General features: G+C 43.6%; 2 long non-coding RNA genes across 7 annotated transcripts in view; one reads left to right on the top strand and one right to left on the bottom strand.

Moving 5' to 3' along the window:
* The window catches only part of LOC139077832 (uncharacterized), a 216,045-nt gene that overhangs the window by 10,422 nt on the left and 189,515 nt on the right, over nt 1-16,108 (top strand). The gene's annotated exons all lie outside the window — the stretch shown is intronic.
* Nucleotides 11,070-13,827, bottom strand: LOC139077834 (uncharacterized). 2 transcript variants are annotated; one of them, XR_011530375.1, is made up of 3 exons: nt 13,699-13,827; nt 12,198-12,277; nt 11,070-11,203 (listed from the first exon to the last, which is right to left on the bottom strand). It is a non-coding gene; the product is annotated as an uncharacterized lncRNA (long non-coding RNA). The 2 variants fall into 2 exon arrangements; XR_011530374.1 differs by having other exon boundaries at nt 11,092-11,217.

Here is a 16,108-nt window from a genome sequence, read left to right on the forward strand (position 1 = left end):
CCACTTTAAGAGATTTCAATCTAAGCAGACAGGGCTAACATGTCAATAGGCTTGGTCACAAAACCATGTGAAGGGAGTAATCACACAGTGCTCACAGACAGCCACGGTGTGTTTGGAAGAGAGTGAGGGCTGGGCTAAGGTGGTTGGATGTTTTGATAGGAAAGAGCTAATGGAAACCCTGTTTCCTTTTACAGGGAGACTTTGTGGGTTAAAAAATAGATACATTTTAAAATATCCATATAGGCAAAGAATATTGACGTGATAGGAACAGACAAAATACAGATGCTCATTGAAAACAAGAAAATTTGCTCAATACGTATTTTTAATGCATTGCGTTAGAAAAATTTACATGATCCTGCCCAAGGTTAATGAGGGCGTGGATCAACAGTTAATTCTCAAATGCTGCTGGTTGGAGTATAAATTAGACTTTATACTACCAACATTTTCAATGTATGTTTACTTGGATAGAGAAATTGGGTGTCTAAGATGCCCCTTCCGCCTCACTCAGCAGAGATAACGTGGGTGGATGAGCAAGGGCTCCGCTGTCCTTCTGTCCACTTTCCTAACCTAAACTGTGCCTTCTCAATCCCTCAGCGGCCTGGGAAGGTCCAAAGTGGCTCACCAAACCTGTCAGCTCACAGCATGACAAGCCGCAGAGAGGGACCCGAAAGAGCCCTCCAGTGGCCGCTTTTTAAAGAACAGGCTCCTGAACAAATCTGCTTCAAGTCTTATCACCAAGGCACCAACAGACAACTCTGACATCCCAGGGCGTGGACACCTGGCCAGCCACCCCCACCCCAGGCTCTGATGCTGGCCGGGAATAGCCCTCTGACTCAGCTTTGCCTAAAATGAGGTCTGGGTGTTCCCCAGGTGGCGCAACCCTAATCCCTTCCCACCAGTGTGCCAATGCAGACAGCCAAGGAACCCGGCAAAATGCCCAAAGATGTTGTCTGGTGTGGCCTCCCATAGCTCACGAGGACACAGCGGTAAAGCAATTCCCTGGAGCAACTTAGGTTTCCAATTGCTTCCTTGGAAACATGCAAATTAACTTTTAAAATGACCTGAATTATATAAGATTGAGCAAGTAGGGGTAAGGTTACACAGGTAGAAAAGAATAGGGGGCCCAAAAGAGGAACGTTTATACTTGCAGAGTGCTTATTGTGGCCAGGTATCAGGGCTGCCACATGCGCTGGAGTGTTGTGCCAGGCCACCCACAACTCTAAGGCACCTCTGTGCACATTAGCAAAAAGTAGGTGCCGGGCTTGGCAGAGAGACAGAGCCTTTGAGTGCAGCCACAAAGGCCATCCTCTCAGGCGTATGTCCCTGCATGCTGAGACACAGAACTTGGCCAGAGAAGTGGACTTGAGTTTAGTTCTCTGTTACCCTGCCCTGTTGGCTGGGCACCTTGGTGGCACAGATATATCAGCTGTCTTGAGCTTTTGCAATGTGGAAGGCACCCAGCCAAGGGGAAGAGTGAGAGCTGAAATCTAGTCCTTGCTTGGCTGGCCAGGTCCTGAACCCCATGTAAGTCTGGAAGGGTCACCTTTGTGTAGCAAGCACAAAAGTGCCTTATGTGCTAGTATCTCTGGGTCCATGTTGTGTCATCCCCTAATGACTCTGTAAGGTAGGCAGAGGTGGATTTACTGTGACGCTAATGACACAGACTTTTCCAAGATCTGGGGAGGGACCCAAGCACTGGTTCACATGGTCCTATTTTGTCCTAAAATTTGCGAAAGTAGGATAATTTAACTGTAGTCATTGAAAACTATTGTCACTTTTGATTGTAATATATATAATATTATATATTATATATATTATGTATAATATAACATTATATATATTTTATATATAATATATATAATAGTCTTTGATTTTTGAAAACTATAGCAACCTTTGCAGGCAGGTACAATTATTATGCACATTTATAACTGAGACACAGAGAGGTTAAGTAGCATTCTCTTAAGTGGTAGAGGCTGGATTTGTTGCAAGCTAACTGACTGCAGTGCCAGAAGATCATGAAGAATATGTGTGTTGTTTCTGAGGGGACAAAGCTTCCAGGAGAATCCTAACAGGTGCTGTTCATTCTTGCCCTAAATTCTCCAAGTGTCGTAATAGGTGAGAAACATCTTTAGATGTTATCCCAGCCAGAGGAGACTGATAAGAGGAAAGAACGAATTGTGGAGGTCAGACCAGAGAGATGCAGTGGTCATTTTGCAGCCAGTAGATGTTGTATGGCGGCTGGACCATACAGCCATTGTGATCAAGGAGAGTGGTATGTCTTGTGGCCGTTGTATTATTTAAGGTACTGTCTAAAACAAAACGCTATGGTTTACCTAAAAGGTACATTTATCTCCTTCTCATGTGACAGTCTGGAGTTGCGTGGTTTGGGTAGAGAGTGTTACTGAACACCAACACGGGTTCGTTTATCCACCGCGTAAGAGGGGCCGGAAGAAAACTGGCACGCGAGGCTTGTGGCAAGGAAAGGGGTAGTATTTGGGGTGACATCAGCTGGGAGGTGAGAGTAAGCACTCAGATTTATCTCCCCAAAGGAAGGACGGGAGACAAGGGGCTTTAAAGTTTGTGAAGAATGTGACTATGTGCAGGAAGAGAGGTGGCCAGATAAGAGAATCTACAGATGAGCCTCCTTGCTTGTCTGCTTCCATGATGAATGGTGAATTCTGGCACTTGGAAACCAAGGAATTGGGGTCTGGGAAACTTCAGTTTCTTGATATTCTCTGGACATCAGTTTTCCTGCAATAAACTTCAAGAACTCGCAACTCACCAACACTTCAGCGTGAGGCCACCTGGGCTTTTAACAATTGTAACTTCTATTTGTTATGCCACTGGAGGTCAGTGCTCTAATCTAACACTGATTTCATGCATATATGAAGCTCAGGGATACAAAGGTTAAAGAAACCTACATCTACATATGAACGTAACTAAAGAAGCAGGGCAAGGGGATGGGTGCTTTTGGTTTTGACCCTATATATGCTGGGTTTAATGGGCGGGTATCGATAGGGCAGCTCTGACATGCTAAATCCATGGCTTCTAAGAGAGCTCCAGCCATCATCTTTCTCCACCTAGACAGAAGGGGTGGTGAGAGTCCCTTGGTTCAGATGTAGCCACATGGTCATGTCTAGCTGCTTGAGAAGCTGAGAAATTAGTCTCTATTTAGGCTCAGGTAAAACTTGGAGGTTCTTTTACTAAAAAGAAGCAAAGAGGGATTTTGGAAGATTAATGACAGTACCTACCAACACCATGAAGCCAAGACTAGTTTGACTTAGAAAGCTGTAAGGCCTGAGATCTGTGAGGAATGCAAGAACTAATATAAATCGTAGGATAAAGAAGGTGAGACAGACCTTGCCAGGACGTAACGAGATATAGTCTTCATGGTGTTAAAAAACAATTTGACCAAGTAAACTGGAAGATCTAATTGGCTTTGTTAGGCGATTCATGAATCGGGTAGCATCTCATCTAGCAAGCTAAGAGATACTCCAAGGAGTTATACAGGATAAAAACTTTTTATAGGAAGATGAGATGGGGCAAGGAGGCTATTAGCAAAAGAAAAGAAAGGATTATTTTTAGGCCAGGCCGTCTTCTTTTTGGGGAGAAGGAAATGGCAAGGGTTTTATCATATACATTGCTGCTTCTTCCCCTAGGGATGGAGAGGGCCCCCGTGGCAGATTACCTCATTGGTACTGGCTAGAAAATTCCAGACTGGTTGATTAAGATTACATTTCAAGGAGAAGTTGAAACTGCAATTAGGTTATGTATTAAATCTAGGTTTGGTGTTGTGGGCTTTAGCACAAGTGACGCCATCTTGGGCTTGTGGTTTTCTCTTTAACAGTGGGGCAAGGAGAAAAGTGGAGCACAAACATAGCAACGGCAGCACTTCAGGGAACTTTCCACAACTGTGGGCGATGATAACCTGACAACAGGAAAATGCAAAAGGAATCTGAGAGTCACTTCTCTTGACTCACAGGAAGACTTGGGAGACCCAAGAGAAGACCCCTTGCTTCAGGGAACAAGGAAAGGACAATTAAAAAAATGACAAAGAAAAGAGAGATTGAGATCATTTTTAGTCATTATTTTTAGTCAATCCACAGCAGACTAAGTTTACCGACCCCTGAGTGAGGTATGATTCACTCTTACACAAGAACACGTGGATGATAACCACATCCTTCCCCTCCCCTTCTCAACTAAAGTTCTGGAAAGAGGACTATTTTAGGACTCGTCTCTATCTTCTTACCTTATCACCCTTCCAATGAAGCAGTCCCTGTTCTGGTCTCCAGAAACATTGTTATTGCCCAATTCAGTAGATTCTTTACATTTTTACATAGTATTCCTCTGTATCATTTAACTTAAGTGATTTATGACACCAGGTTCTCCTGATTCTCTCCAGTTTCATTTTCTTCTTCTCTTCCCTAAACTGCTTCTCCTTGCACTGATGTGTTAGAAGTACCAAGTACCATTGCAACTTCTTCCTAGGTTTCAAAGACTGGAAAGCTAAGAAGCTACGTATCCTAAACTCTCTTGCAGTTAGGGTTCCAGACATGTTTTAGATTCTGTCAATCAGATGGAGACTCCCATGGAGGCCTGTGGAGAGACAGATGGGATGCAAGGAAACTTGGAGAAGGATCTGATCAAGTTATTAATTGGATTCTTAAGAAATTTCATAACCCTAAAGCAGGTTGAGTCACTGCTTTACATAGCCTCCCTAGAAAATGCAGCTGTTCTGATGTTTCAGTTTCCTCGTGTATGTAGATGATTTCTGTGTCAGTCAGCTACTGTTGTAATAGTGCTGCATAACAATCCACCACAAAGTTCAGTGGCTTGTAACAACAACATTTGTTTTTGGTCTTGTTTTTGTTATGGTGAGGAAGATTGGCCCTGAGCTAACATCTGTGCCAATCTTCCTCTATTTTGTATGTGGGACACTGCCACAGCATGGCTTGATGAGTGATAGGCAGGTCCATGCCTGGGATCTGAACCCACAAATGCCAGGTCGCTGAAGCTGAGTGTGCGACCTTAACCACTGTGCCACCAGGCTGGCCAAGCAGCATTTGTATTTTTTTTGTTCACAGGTCTGTGTGTCATTTGAGGTAGCCCCGCTTCAGCCTGGACTTGGCTTCAGGCTTCAGTTGGGTTCAGGTCTGCAATGTGTCTTCACCTTCTCCTTGATCAAGTTACTCAGGGCATGTTCTTCCCATGGCAGATCACAGAAGCCTAAGAGAGAAGCCGATCACACAAGCACATTTAGAGCTGCTCTTGCCACATCCGCTCACTTTTCTTTGGCCAAAATTAGACACCTGGTCTGGCCCAAATTCAGTGGGGTAGGAAAGTGTACTTGTCTTCCGGGGGAAGGTGGGGGAGGATTAATATTTTCTATAAATTAATCAAATCTATTCCAACTTGAGCTTAGAATATTTCTTTTGGGCTCCAGATGCTGCTTCTGGAGCATCTTCTTTGTGCTGATGCTGCTTCCAAGGTTGCATGCAGAGATGAGCATGGCCTGCCTATTGTTTAATAACTGCCAGTTCGTGAAATAAAGTAGGAAAGATTAAAGAGATTGGGCTTGCTTCTGCAGAGAAAGAACATTCTGGGCACCTGTGTGTGTGTTTGACTAAAGATTCCTTTAAATATCAATGGAAATTCAACATTTAAAGCCTTTGGTGATCTAGCCTCTATCTAATTTTTCAGTTTTCTCTCTCACAGTTTCCCCTCTAGAACTTCTACTGTACTCAAACTGCAACAAACAAAAACAAACCCCATTAGAAAAAAGGAAAGAAAGGTCTTGCGTGAATAGTGATACATTGTTGGGGAGACACATTCAGTCTCTTTTGCCATTTAAGAAGATGTAAAGTCAACAAACAGCCTGAAATAACTTTTATTATATTACTAAGTATTCAAGTTAATCACCCAAGTTAAATGTTAAAGTATCAGTATTTTGATGAATTTTTCATCTGGAAATGCATCTGATTTCAAGCAATTTTTTTCCAAAGAGGACATAAATAAGGAAAGTCAGAGGCCTCCCACCAGTCTTTAACCAAGCCTTCCGCTAACATATATAATTGCTTTAGACAAAAACATGAAACTTTTGGAATAGGCTCTTTTTGGATAATCTATTTTAAAAAATAGACGTATTCTTTCTTACGCAATTGGCTTCTCCCAAATCAGTCTTACCACTTAAGCTGAGGCAGGAAAACATCTGACTCAGAGGTGAGAGCAACCCATGCCTGTGAAAACAGCCTGGTGGAGGAGCCACGTCCAGGATTTACTGTGGGCTGAGAGTAAAGGTATGGAGGTTGAAGACCCCTTGGTGTGCCCAAGTATGGTTTCTTTATCTTTTCAAGGGACTTATTGTGCCACCCATCAGAGGGATAAATTTATTTCAATCCTCTAGAGACTATGACCATCAAAACCACCACAACTCCTTAGCTTCTTATCTAAGAGATCTAACCTTATTCTTTTAAAAACTGTGTTACGGAAAATTCCAAATACATACAAAAGCAAAGAAAATGGTATAAGGAACCCCACGTAGTCATCACCCAGCTTAAACAATGATCTGCTCCCTTCTAATCTTACACCGTTTCTGTGTCTATCCACTTTCCTCCATTCCATTGGACGATTTTGGAGCCAATCTGAAACATCCAGTTATTTCAACTGTAAATATTTCAGTGTGCACTGCTAAAAGATGAGGATTCCTTAAAAGAATCCAATGTCATTGTCAGGATCAATATTATAGATTAACTAAGCATAATGTATAAATTGCTATTAAAAAGAAAATTTAGTTGTCTTGGTAAGACACAGTTTACGACTGTTTCAAATAAGCACAAGACATCGTCTCCTATGGGTATCAAAACATGTAAACCACAAAGGCGTTAACCTATGAAACTTGGCATCAAACATATCACTTCAGCTCTCACTTTAATTGGAACAGTTTGATTCTATTTATTTCAAATAAATTCACAACAAGAGGTTTCCACATTCTGCTCAGCTGCCAGTTTGTTAAATTTTTTCTGTGACTGCTCTTGAATGATTTTCTGGTGAATGAGCCTTCTTTCCAAAATTATATCTTCACCAATATCTTACTTAGAATGTCTTTTGAGCTTTACGTTTTCCTGCAAATCACCTTTCTTTTCTACTTGTACATTAAGAGACATTTTCACGGTGGTTTCACTGTGAAAGCAGCCATCAAACTTTGTCGCTGTAGCATGCCATCATTGCCTCTCCAACAAGTTTCAAATGTTTAAATTCCAAGACATTTAATACTGTTATCATCAGCATTTCCTGAGAGGCTAACTGAAAATAAGGTGTTGGTGGTGTGTATGTGAGCTTGTCATTGGAGAGCATCAGGGTATAAATAGCACTTCCATTTGAGCTCTAAGCATTGGTGGATTGCCCACTAGTTTAAAAAAAATCATAATCACTGCAAATTTCCTCTACCATATGATACTTCTTTCTAGTCTTTTTAAAAAATATTATTTGACCTTTATTGCAATAGCCTCTCAGAAATTAGGAAGAAGTTGACACATGCCTTTATAATGAAGAAATACGTCTTCTTAGCACTGCTCTCTGAATCTCTCTTTGCTTTGTCTGTCCACTCTAACACGATGCCTTTTGCTGTATTTAATTCCTTGTCTTGGTCTATTTGAGCTGCTATAACAGAATATCATAGGTTAGGTGGCTTATAAACAATAGAAACTTATGTCTTGCAGTTCTGGAGTCTGGAAGTCCAAAATCAAGGTGCTGGCAGATTCAGTGTCTCGGTAAGGGCCTGCTGCTTGATTCATACATGGCCACCTTACTGTAACTTCACATGACAAAACGGACAAAGTTAGCTCTCTGGGGCTTCTTTTATAAGGACACTAATCTCATTCATGAGGGCTCCGCTCTCTTCACCTAATTAATCACCTCCCAAAGGCCCCACCTCCAAGTATCATGACCTTGGTATTAGGTTTCAACATATGAATTTTGGGGGAGATGCAAACATTCAGTCTATAGCATTGCTATTCCCTCAAAGCCCACTAACATAGGTTCCTGGACCCAGTTCCAACATGTTTGTGTGTAGAGGTTTCTTCATACCAACAAGCAATTCTTGGACACTGGCAGGGTGTCCTAGAATTTAACGCAATTCAACTCAGTTCTCACACTATCTACCTGGAGATAGCATCAGATTCCACAGGTAAAGGGCTCAGTCCCACGAGACAGCGCTCCACTTCAGATGCTACTCACAAACCCAGGTTGTTACCTGTACTTCTGACTGACTGGCTATAAATCGGAGGTTCCCGTGACCCCCTCCTTGGGTTCTACGAATTTGCTAGAGCAGCTCAGAGAATTCAGGAAACCTGATTTCTCTCTAGATTACTGGTTTATTACAAAGGATCTTAAAGGACAGGAATCAACAGCCAGATGAAGAGATGCACAGTGTGAGGTCCCGAACAAAGGAGTTTCTGTCCTCATGGAGCTTGGGACCCAGAGCTTGGTGGCATGTGGAAGCTTTCTTGTTCCCCAACCTGGAAGCTCTTGGAACCCCATCCTTTTGGGTTTTTATGGAGGCTTCATTACATAGAAATGATTGATTAAATCGTTGGCCAGTGATTCATTCAACCTCCAGCCCTTCCCGCCTCCCCAGAAACTTCCAACCCTCTATTCGTGGTTGGTACCTCTGTCAACCGCCCCCCAGCCTTAGGTGTTTTCCAAAAGTCACCTTCATTAACATAAGCCAAGTTGTGGTGGAAAGGGGCTTGTTATGAATATTAAGACACTCATTTCACCTTTATGGCTTTAAAGCATTTTTAGGAATTGAGGAGAAGAGACCAAATATAAGAAAAGATGCTTCCGTTACTCTTATTGCTCAGGAAATTCCGAGGCATTTGGGAGCTGTGAACTGGGAATTGTGGATGAAGACCAAATATATATGAGAAACATATTTGGGTTATCTGAATGACTAAATATATATATATATATATATATATATATATATATATATATTTCTTATAAGTTACAATAGTGCACCTCCAAATTGCTTTAAAAAATTTAAAATTTAATACTTGATATGCACTTGTGCTGTAATGTTAATGGGTGATGATGGCTTAAGAGGTTGTCTTGGAAACACTTTCATCCCCATAGATCACCCTTGGGGACACTACGCCCTGATGTGAATACTAAGAATGATAAGAATGCCGTGTTTTTAAGACTGAGAACAGATGGAGGATGCTGAGCTCTTGCCTTTTATGGGAATGGAGGTGTTGAGTGTTAGTGAAGTAGGGTTTCACACAGTCCCTCAAATTGCTTTAGATTAAAACCTTCTAAAAGGGCAGCCCTGGTTTGCTTATTTTCTCTGTTCAGCAAAATATATACTATGCATTGTGTTTCTACTGACAGATGTGTTTCAGATTTGGTTTCTGCTTCCCAAGGGATAAATCTAAGGCATTCTTTTGACCATAGTCAATGTACAAACTAGGATCTCTGATAAATGTTTGTGCTATGAGCAAATATTTATGCTATAATGAAAAAATGTAAATATATGTGCATGTACAAAGGTCCTAGGAATTTAAAGGGTGCTAGAAATACTAGAGTGTGCCAAGGTCAGCTGTCATTGTGCCATATTCACAATTTTTCCCCATATGTGTGTTATTATTTCTGAATGTTTTATTTTTATTATTTATTTATGTACTTTATTTTGTTTTATTTATTTATTTGTTCTTGCTGGGAAAGATTTGCGCTGAGCTAACATCTGTTGCCAATCTTCGTCTCTCTCTGTTTTTTTTGCCCCGTTTTTCCTTTTTTTTCCCTCCCCAAAGTCCCAGTACACAGTTGCATATTCTAGCTGTAAGTCCTTCCAGTTCTTCTATGTGAGCTACCACCACAGCATGGCTACTGACAGATGAGTGGTGTGGTTGCAAACCCAGGAACCGAACCCAGGCTGCCAAAGCAGAGTGTGCCAAACTTTAACCACTTTAATTTGGCTCGGAGTATTTTTTAAATAGTCAAAAAGCTTAGATACTTTAGCCTTGTCCTAAGCAGTAATATCTATGAAACCACTGGTTTGGTGTACTAATCATATTTTTATACACATTGTGTAAACACATAACCATTAAAATAGAAAAAAGTACATTTTTTCTTTCTCTTCCTCTTTCCTTTCTGGACAATTCAGTTCTAAAACCATTAGATGGGTCATAGCAAGATAGAGTCCATCCATAATTGGGGGTTGCAGGGGAAACCTGGGGGCCCAGGGTGGGATGTCAGAGTCCAAGCAGGGTGAGGAAGGTGTCCGCATGTGGGGACTAGAGCGGGAAAGCCAGAGCCAGAGTGGGGTAAGGAGGGCTTGTCAGGGAAGATGGTGTGATCTGGGGTGTGAGAGCTCCAGTAGGGTGAGGAAAGTGTTCTTGCTGAAGTTGGCTTGGAACGGAGAGTCAGAACCCAAGCAGAGTGAGTTGAGAGTCTGTTCTAAGGGATAACCTTGGTCTGGCATGGAGAGTCGGCATCTGATCAGAGTAAGGGAGGTATTCCGTGTGTGTGTGTGTGTGTGTGTGTGTGAGGTGTCTGTGTGTATGTTGGGGGAGGCAGCTTTGTCCTATGTGAGGAGTCAGAGCCTAAGCAGTGTGAGGAGGGCATTTGCATGAGGGGATGGGGTGGAGAGGAGAAAAGCATGGGTATCAGAGCCCCAGCAGAGTCAGTAGAACGTGCACACCAGGGAAGGGGTGGTGGTGGAAATAGGAGATTGTTTATATACCCCGCTCTGTCAGTAGTAACTCATAATCTTATTTATGGTCAGGGAGGAGACAGGGCATCATACTTTCTCTAGCTACTTCTTGCTAAATCAGGACATCATAGGGGGACCCTAGCATGGAAAAGAGTCACTTTCCTTTTGAATTAGAAGGAGGTTTAGATAGAAGAGAGCAAAGGTTTCTTTTAAAGACATATTTTAGCTCTCCAAGGGGTTCCACCACCCACTTCCCCCTTGGCGCAAGTAGGGTAATCTCCTATGATTTGGGGGCTGCCTTGATCCGGGAGTGATGTATCCAGGGTTTCACGCCTGTAAGTTTTACGGATGAGTGAGTGGTGAGAAGAATCTGAAAGTTGGCCCGTCCATTTGGGTGACAGTTGGTTTTCAGGTCCCTGGTCTTTCCAGGTTTTCAGCAAAATGTGATCATCAGGTCGGAAGGCATGTAGAAGGACGTCAGGTGGATATGCAGACCTATGAGAAGCAACCTCATGGACAGAAGTTAACACAGAGCTTAATGGTTTAACATAATTAGCAATCATGGCATTCCTTGAAACGTCCAGAGAGTCAGTCCAGGGGGAAGATGCCTGAAAGGGTCTCTCATATAGAATTTTGAAAGGACTCAATTTAAATCCTCTTCGGGGAGCTACTCCAACCCATAGTGGAGCACGGGACAGTGCCTTATCCCAAGTTAGCTGTGTTTCCTGACAGATTTTGGCAATGGTCTTCTTCAAGGTGTGATTCATTTTCCCCATCTTTCCAGTTGATTGAGGTCTCCAAGCTGAGTGTAGTGTCCATCAGCTATCTAAGCTTTTGGACCCTTGTTGGGTTATTTGGGAGAGAAAAGCCAGTCTGTTATCACCCTGCAACGTATTAGGCAGACCAAACCTAGGGATGATTTCTTGGTGAAGGTGTCCACAAACACTAACAAAACCCCAAAATTCCCAGCTCCCTGGGGTGTCTGGGTAAGTCTATTTGCCAGTCTTCTGTAGGCCAATTTTCTTTATGCTGCTGGGTGCCCATATGCAGGGGACCAGAAGCGGTCTTGGGGTTGTTCTTTGCACAGATTATGTAATTTTTAGTCACCTGTTGTATGGTCTTTTGTAGGTGGGGCCCTATGATGTACTTCTGGACCCATTAGAGTCTCCCTCTGGTGGCCAGGGCAATGCATTATAGCTACCTGAGCAGGCTGATTCAGAGCACCAGTTTTAAGATTTTAGGGCCATGCGTGATTTCCTTTTTTCCTGCTATTAAGCGTCCCCTTTCTTTCAGATGGCCTCATGAGCCTGAACTATGGCAAAGGCATAATGGAATCTGTGTATCTATTTACTCTTTTCTCTCGAGCTAGATGTAGAGCCCAAGTGAGGGCGATGCGTTCCACCTTTTGAGCTGATGTCCCTGCAGGTAGGGCTTTAGCCTCTAACGGTCTCTTGTGAAGTTATGACCGCGAACCCCATGCATCTCTTACCTTGATCCATGAAGCTGTTGCCATCTGTGAAGAGTTCCAAGTTCAGTTCTTCCAGGGGACAGTCCGACAAGTCAAGTTGGCTAAAATACATTGTCACCATAACTTGTTAGTCATGTTCTAAGGCCTCTGATGTCTTATTAGGGAGTAAGGTGGCTGGGTTTAGGGAGGATGATACTCATAGCCATACATTTGGATTTTCCAAAAGGACAGCCTGGTATTTGCCCATCCTTCCTGAAGTGAACCATTATCCTCCTTTTTCTTCTAATAATGTGAGTACTTGATGTGGCACATAGACTGTGGTGGGTTGGCCCATGGTGAATTTTTCAGCTTTCTGCAGGATGTTGTAGGTAGCAGCTGTTGCCCTGAGGCAGGGGGGCCAGCCCTTGAAAGTCTGATCCAGTTTCTTGGAAAAATAAGCCATTGGCCAGGGCGTCATGCCCAGTTTTGAGTTAAATCCACCAAGCTTATTCCCTGACTTTCATGTACATTTAGGCTGAGGGCCTTGTCCAAGTTAGGAAGCCCCAAGGCTGGGCCTGAAATTAACTTTGTCTTAATGGTATCAAAGGCCACCTGGCATTCCTTTGTCCATTCTAGTGGCTCCTGGTCTAGCCCTTTTAGAGCCTCTTAGGGGGATTTTACTGAGACCCCATAGTTAGGGATCCATCTTTGACAGAAACCAGCCATGCCCAAGAATCCTTCTAGCTTTTGCTGGGTGGTGGGACGACTCAGACATGCTCCAGCCCTTTTTGGGTCTGACAGCAGTTCCCTCTGGCCTTTTGATAATGTAAGCCCTAAGTCTGTAGCTTTTTGTTTGCAGATCTATGATTTCTTTTGTGAGAACTTGCACCCACATTCAGCCAATGATTTAAGGTCTTTATTGTCTTGGCCAGGCACTGCTCATAAGTAGGGCTCGCTATCAGCAAGTCATCCACATACTGTGACAACAATCTTCTTGTAATTGTAAGTGGCTAATGTCTTTAGCTAGGGCCTCCCCAAATAGAGCAGGGGAGTTTTTAAGGCCCTGGGGGAGCACTGGCTGACAACATTGTTGAGTGGCCTGGGTTTCTGGGTCACGCCATTCAAAGGTAAAGAGTTGTTGTGATTCTTCCATGAGCAGTATGCAGAAGGATACATCGTTTAAGTCCAAAACAGAAAACCAGTCATATTCGCCTGAAATATTGGTTAGCAAGGTGTAAACGCTGAGTACCACAGGGTGTAGGTCCTGAACCACCTCATTTATGGCACGAAGGTCCTGGACAAACCGACATTTCCCTGAATTGGTTTTATTTTGGTTTTATTTTTATTTTTTTGAGCAGGAGAATAAGAGTATTATATGACGACTGGCAATGTCTGATTAATCCTTCCGCCAGGAATTTCTGAAGAACTGGCTGAATGCCCTTCTGAACCTCCTGTTTGAGCAGATATTGTTTCAGGTTACATGTACTGCCTGGACATTCTTTGTTTTCCAGGGCTTCCCATCTGCCCACACATCCGGTCTTACCTCCTTGAGTATCTCCGGTGGCAGTGGGTCCGGGTCTGGCAATGGTGTTTGAGCACCTAGCAAGGGCCATCTGGAACCATAAAGATGATTGTTCTGGTGGTACTTGCACCTCTGGCTGGCCTGGAGCAAAAGTCACTTGAGCATTCAGTTTACACAGAAGGTTTCTTCCCAGGAGGAGAACAGGGCATTCAGGCATATAATTTTTTTTCAATTTAAATGATCCATGGTAGAGAAAGGAGAGAGCATGCAAATGAAGTTGGCCAGTTGCCCTTGTCCATTTATGCCTATGGGATATCATCACAGTGGAAATGGCCCCACTCCGGGAAGGGCCCCGTGACCAAATTGTGTTCCTTACTGGATTTGAGAAGGAGAGAGTTCTCTTACACCTTGCAATCTCTCCAGCATTTTCCCTTGGGCAAGCAGTGGGCCTGAAAAAGGGGGAGGAGGAGTGGAGGACTCCTTGGTGTGTTGTCCCCTCTTCCTTGATCTAGATATAGCAGCATAAAGGCTTGAACATAGGAGATTTTATCCTCCTTTCCTTCCTTCTTGCAGAACCATTTTAGCTGCAAGATGGTACCATGATTGAGCAACCCGTTTAGGGGCCACTTTTCTCCTGAGCCCAGTGTATACTGGGGCCAGGCTACCTTACAGTAAAAGACCCTTTTCTTTGTCATGGGCTCATAACTGAAATCAGCCAATTGGCCAGCATGCACCCTAGCGGGCTTTTTTGGGGGCGGGGGACACGGACAAAGAGGCCCTCATTGAGAAAAGCCAGTACTCAGCCAAATGCCACTCCGCCCAAGCACACAGTTCTCACACCAGTGCTAAACAAGCCATAGAGGCAAGAGGGAATGGCTTAAGGCGGGGTAAAGACCTAATTTCCCAACGCCCGTGTAGGAGGTCAGGTGCCTGGCAGAAAGTTTTTTTAGAGCTACTATTTTGCAGGAAATCCAAGTCGGGCTTACGTTAAGCCCAAACCTAACTTCCACACAATGACAGCAAAGAAGATGCCGGACAAGACAGACAAAGAGGGGAAAAGACAGTCAGGCCGTGCTCTCATGGCTTCTTCCCAAGGGTTAACACAAATAGCAATGCCCACATTGAGGCGTACAAGCCTGGCTTGACAGAAAAGGTCGCAAACTTCACGTCCCCACAGAGTATGTAACAAGCACTGGAAGGATGCTGTGGGATTCTGACACAGAGAAAAACTGGCACTCAGACTAGTGGTGTGACACCCACACTCAGGAGAACAGAACGTACAGGCATGCATACAACAGAAAAACCAGAGACTAGTCTTCCAGATAATATACTGGACAGTCTGTACTTTCCTTTATTCCTAAAGAACGGCACCTAAACCCGCCTGACCAAGCCTCCCAGACATGGAAAAAGGAATCTAGCACCCAGGAGTGCACTCCAGATGATTCACCTAGCTGCAGAAGCAAGCTCATCAGCTTACGATCCAATTCGGTCCTTCATTTCCGCATCACTGAAGCGTTAGAGGCAGTTGGAGAGCGAGGAAGCCACAAGGGGAATTCCCTGGGTAGAAGAAAAGAAAAAAAGCCACCTAGCAGCTGCAGAGAAAAGTCCCAAAATAGCTTCCTCCAAGTCAACTACCCATGGGCAGAGGCCAGGGTCCCATCTAGGTTGCCAGAAATTGCTACTGAGCAATGGGCTAGCTCTGCTCCCCACCATCTGAGCCAATTAATCACAACGAGTTAGAGGTGGAGAAAAGAAGTTTTAATTCAATTAGCTGGCATAATCGGAAAGATGGCAGACTAATGTCTCAAAAAAACCATCTTCAAAAATTACAGAATCTTGAGGCATTTATATAGGGAAAATGGGCAGTGAGGAGGGGGTTTCCTTCAGGCATGATGGACTCCAGGGTCTTTCACTGTTCTTTTCTTCTATCAGCTGTCATAGATACCTTGTAGGTGTGTTTCCTGCCTGTGGTCAACGTGTTCCTGGGGAGAAACTTGTAGAACAAAGTTTTAATTTATCAAGCGATAGATGAGTACACACAGCAGCAGAGACCATAAATCAGGAGAGCATATGGATTTTTTAGAGTACATGTGGTCACACAGTGGAGGGTCTGAGGTCATTTAGCATAGTAAGATGGCCTCACTTATGCTCACTTACAGTCTGAGCCTATGTGGGTGTAGTTTGACTGGCATTTTGGTATCATTGAAGTGCTTTCCCAAAGGAATGGATTCCCACGTTTTCCTAGAAGGTGATGAGAGTCCATACTGGCAGTCTCAGCTGCTGTACAAAGCCAGGCAGCAGCCACTTCAGAAGTGGCTCTCAGAGAGTGAGCTGGCCAGAGAACCCCATTAGACTCTCATGCTTGGCACCTGTCCTCTTTGTGCATTTCTCTGGCAGTCTGAGAGGTGGGCACAGAGATATCCCATATATC

This window comes from Equus przewalskii, chromosome 20 (genome assembly GCF_037783145.1).
Source record: "Equus przewalskii isolate Varuska chromosome 20, EquPr2, whole genome shotgun sequence".
Lineage (NCBI taxonomy): Eukaryota > Metazoa > Chordata > Mammalia > Perissodactyla > Equidae > Equus > Equus przewalskii.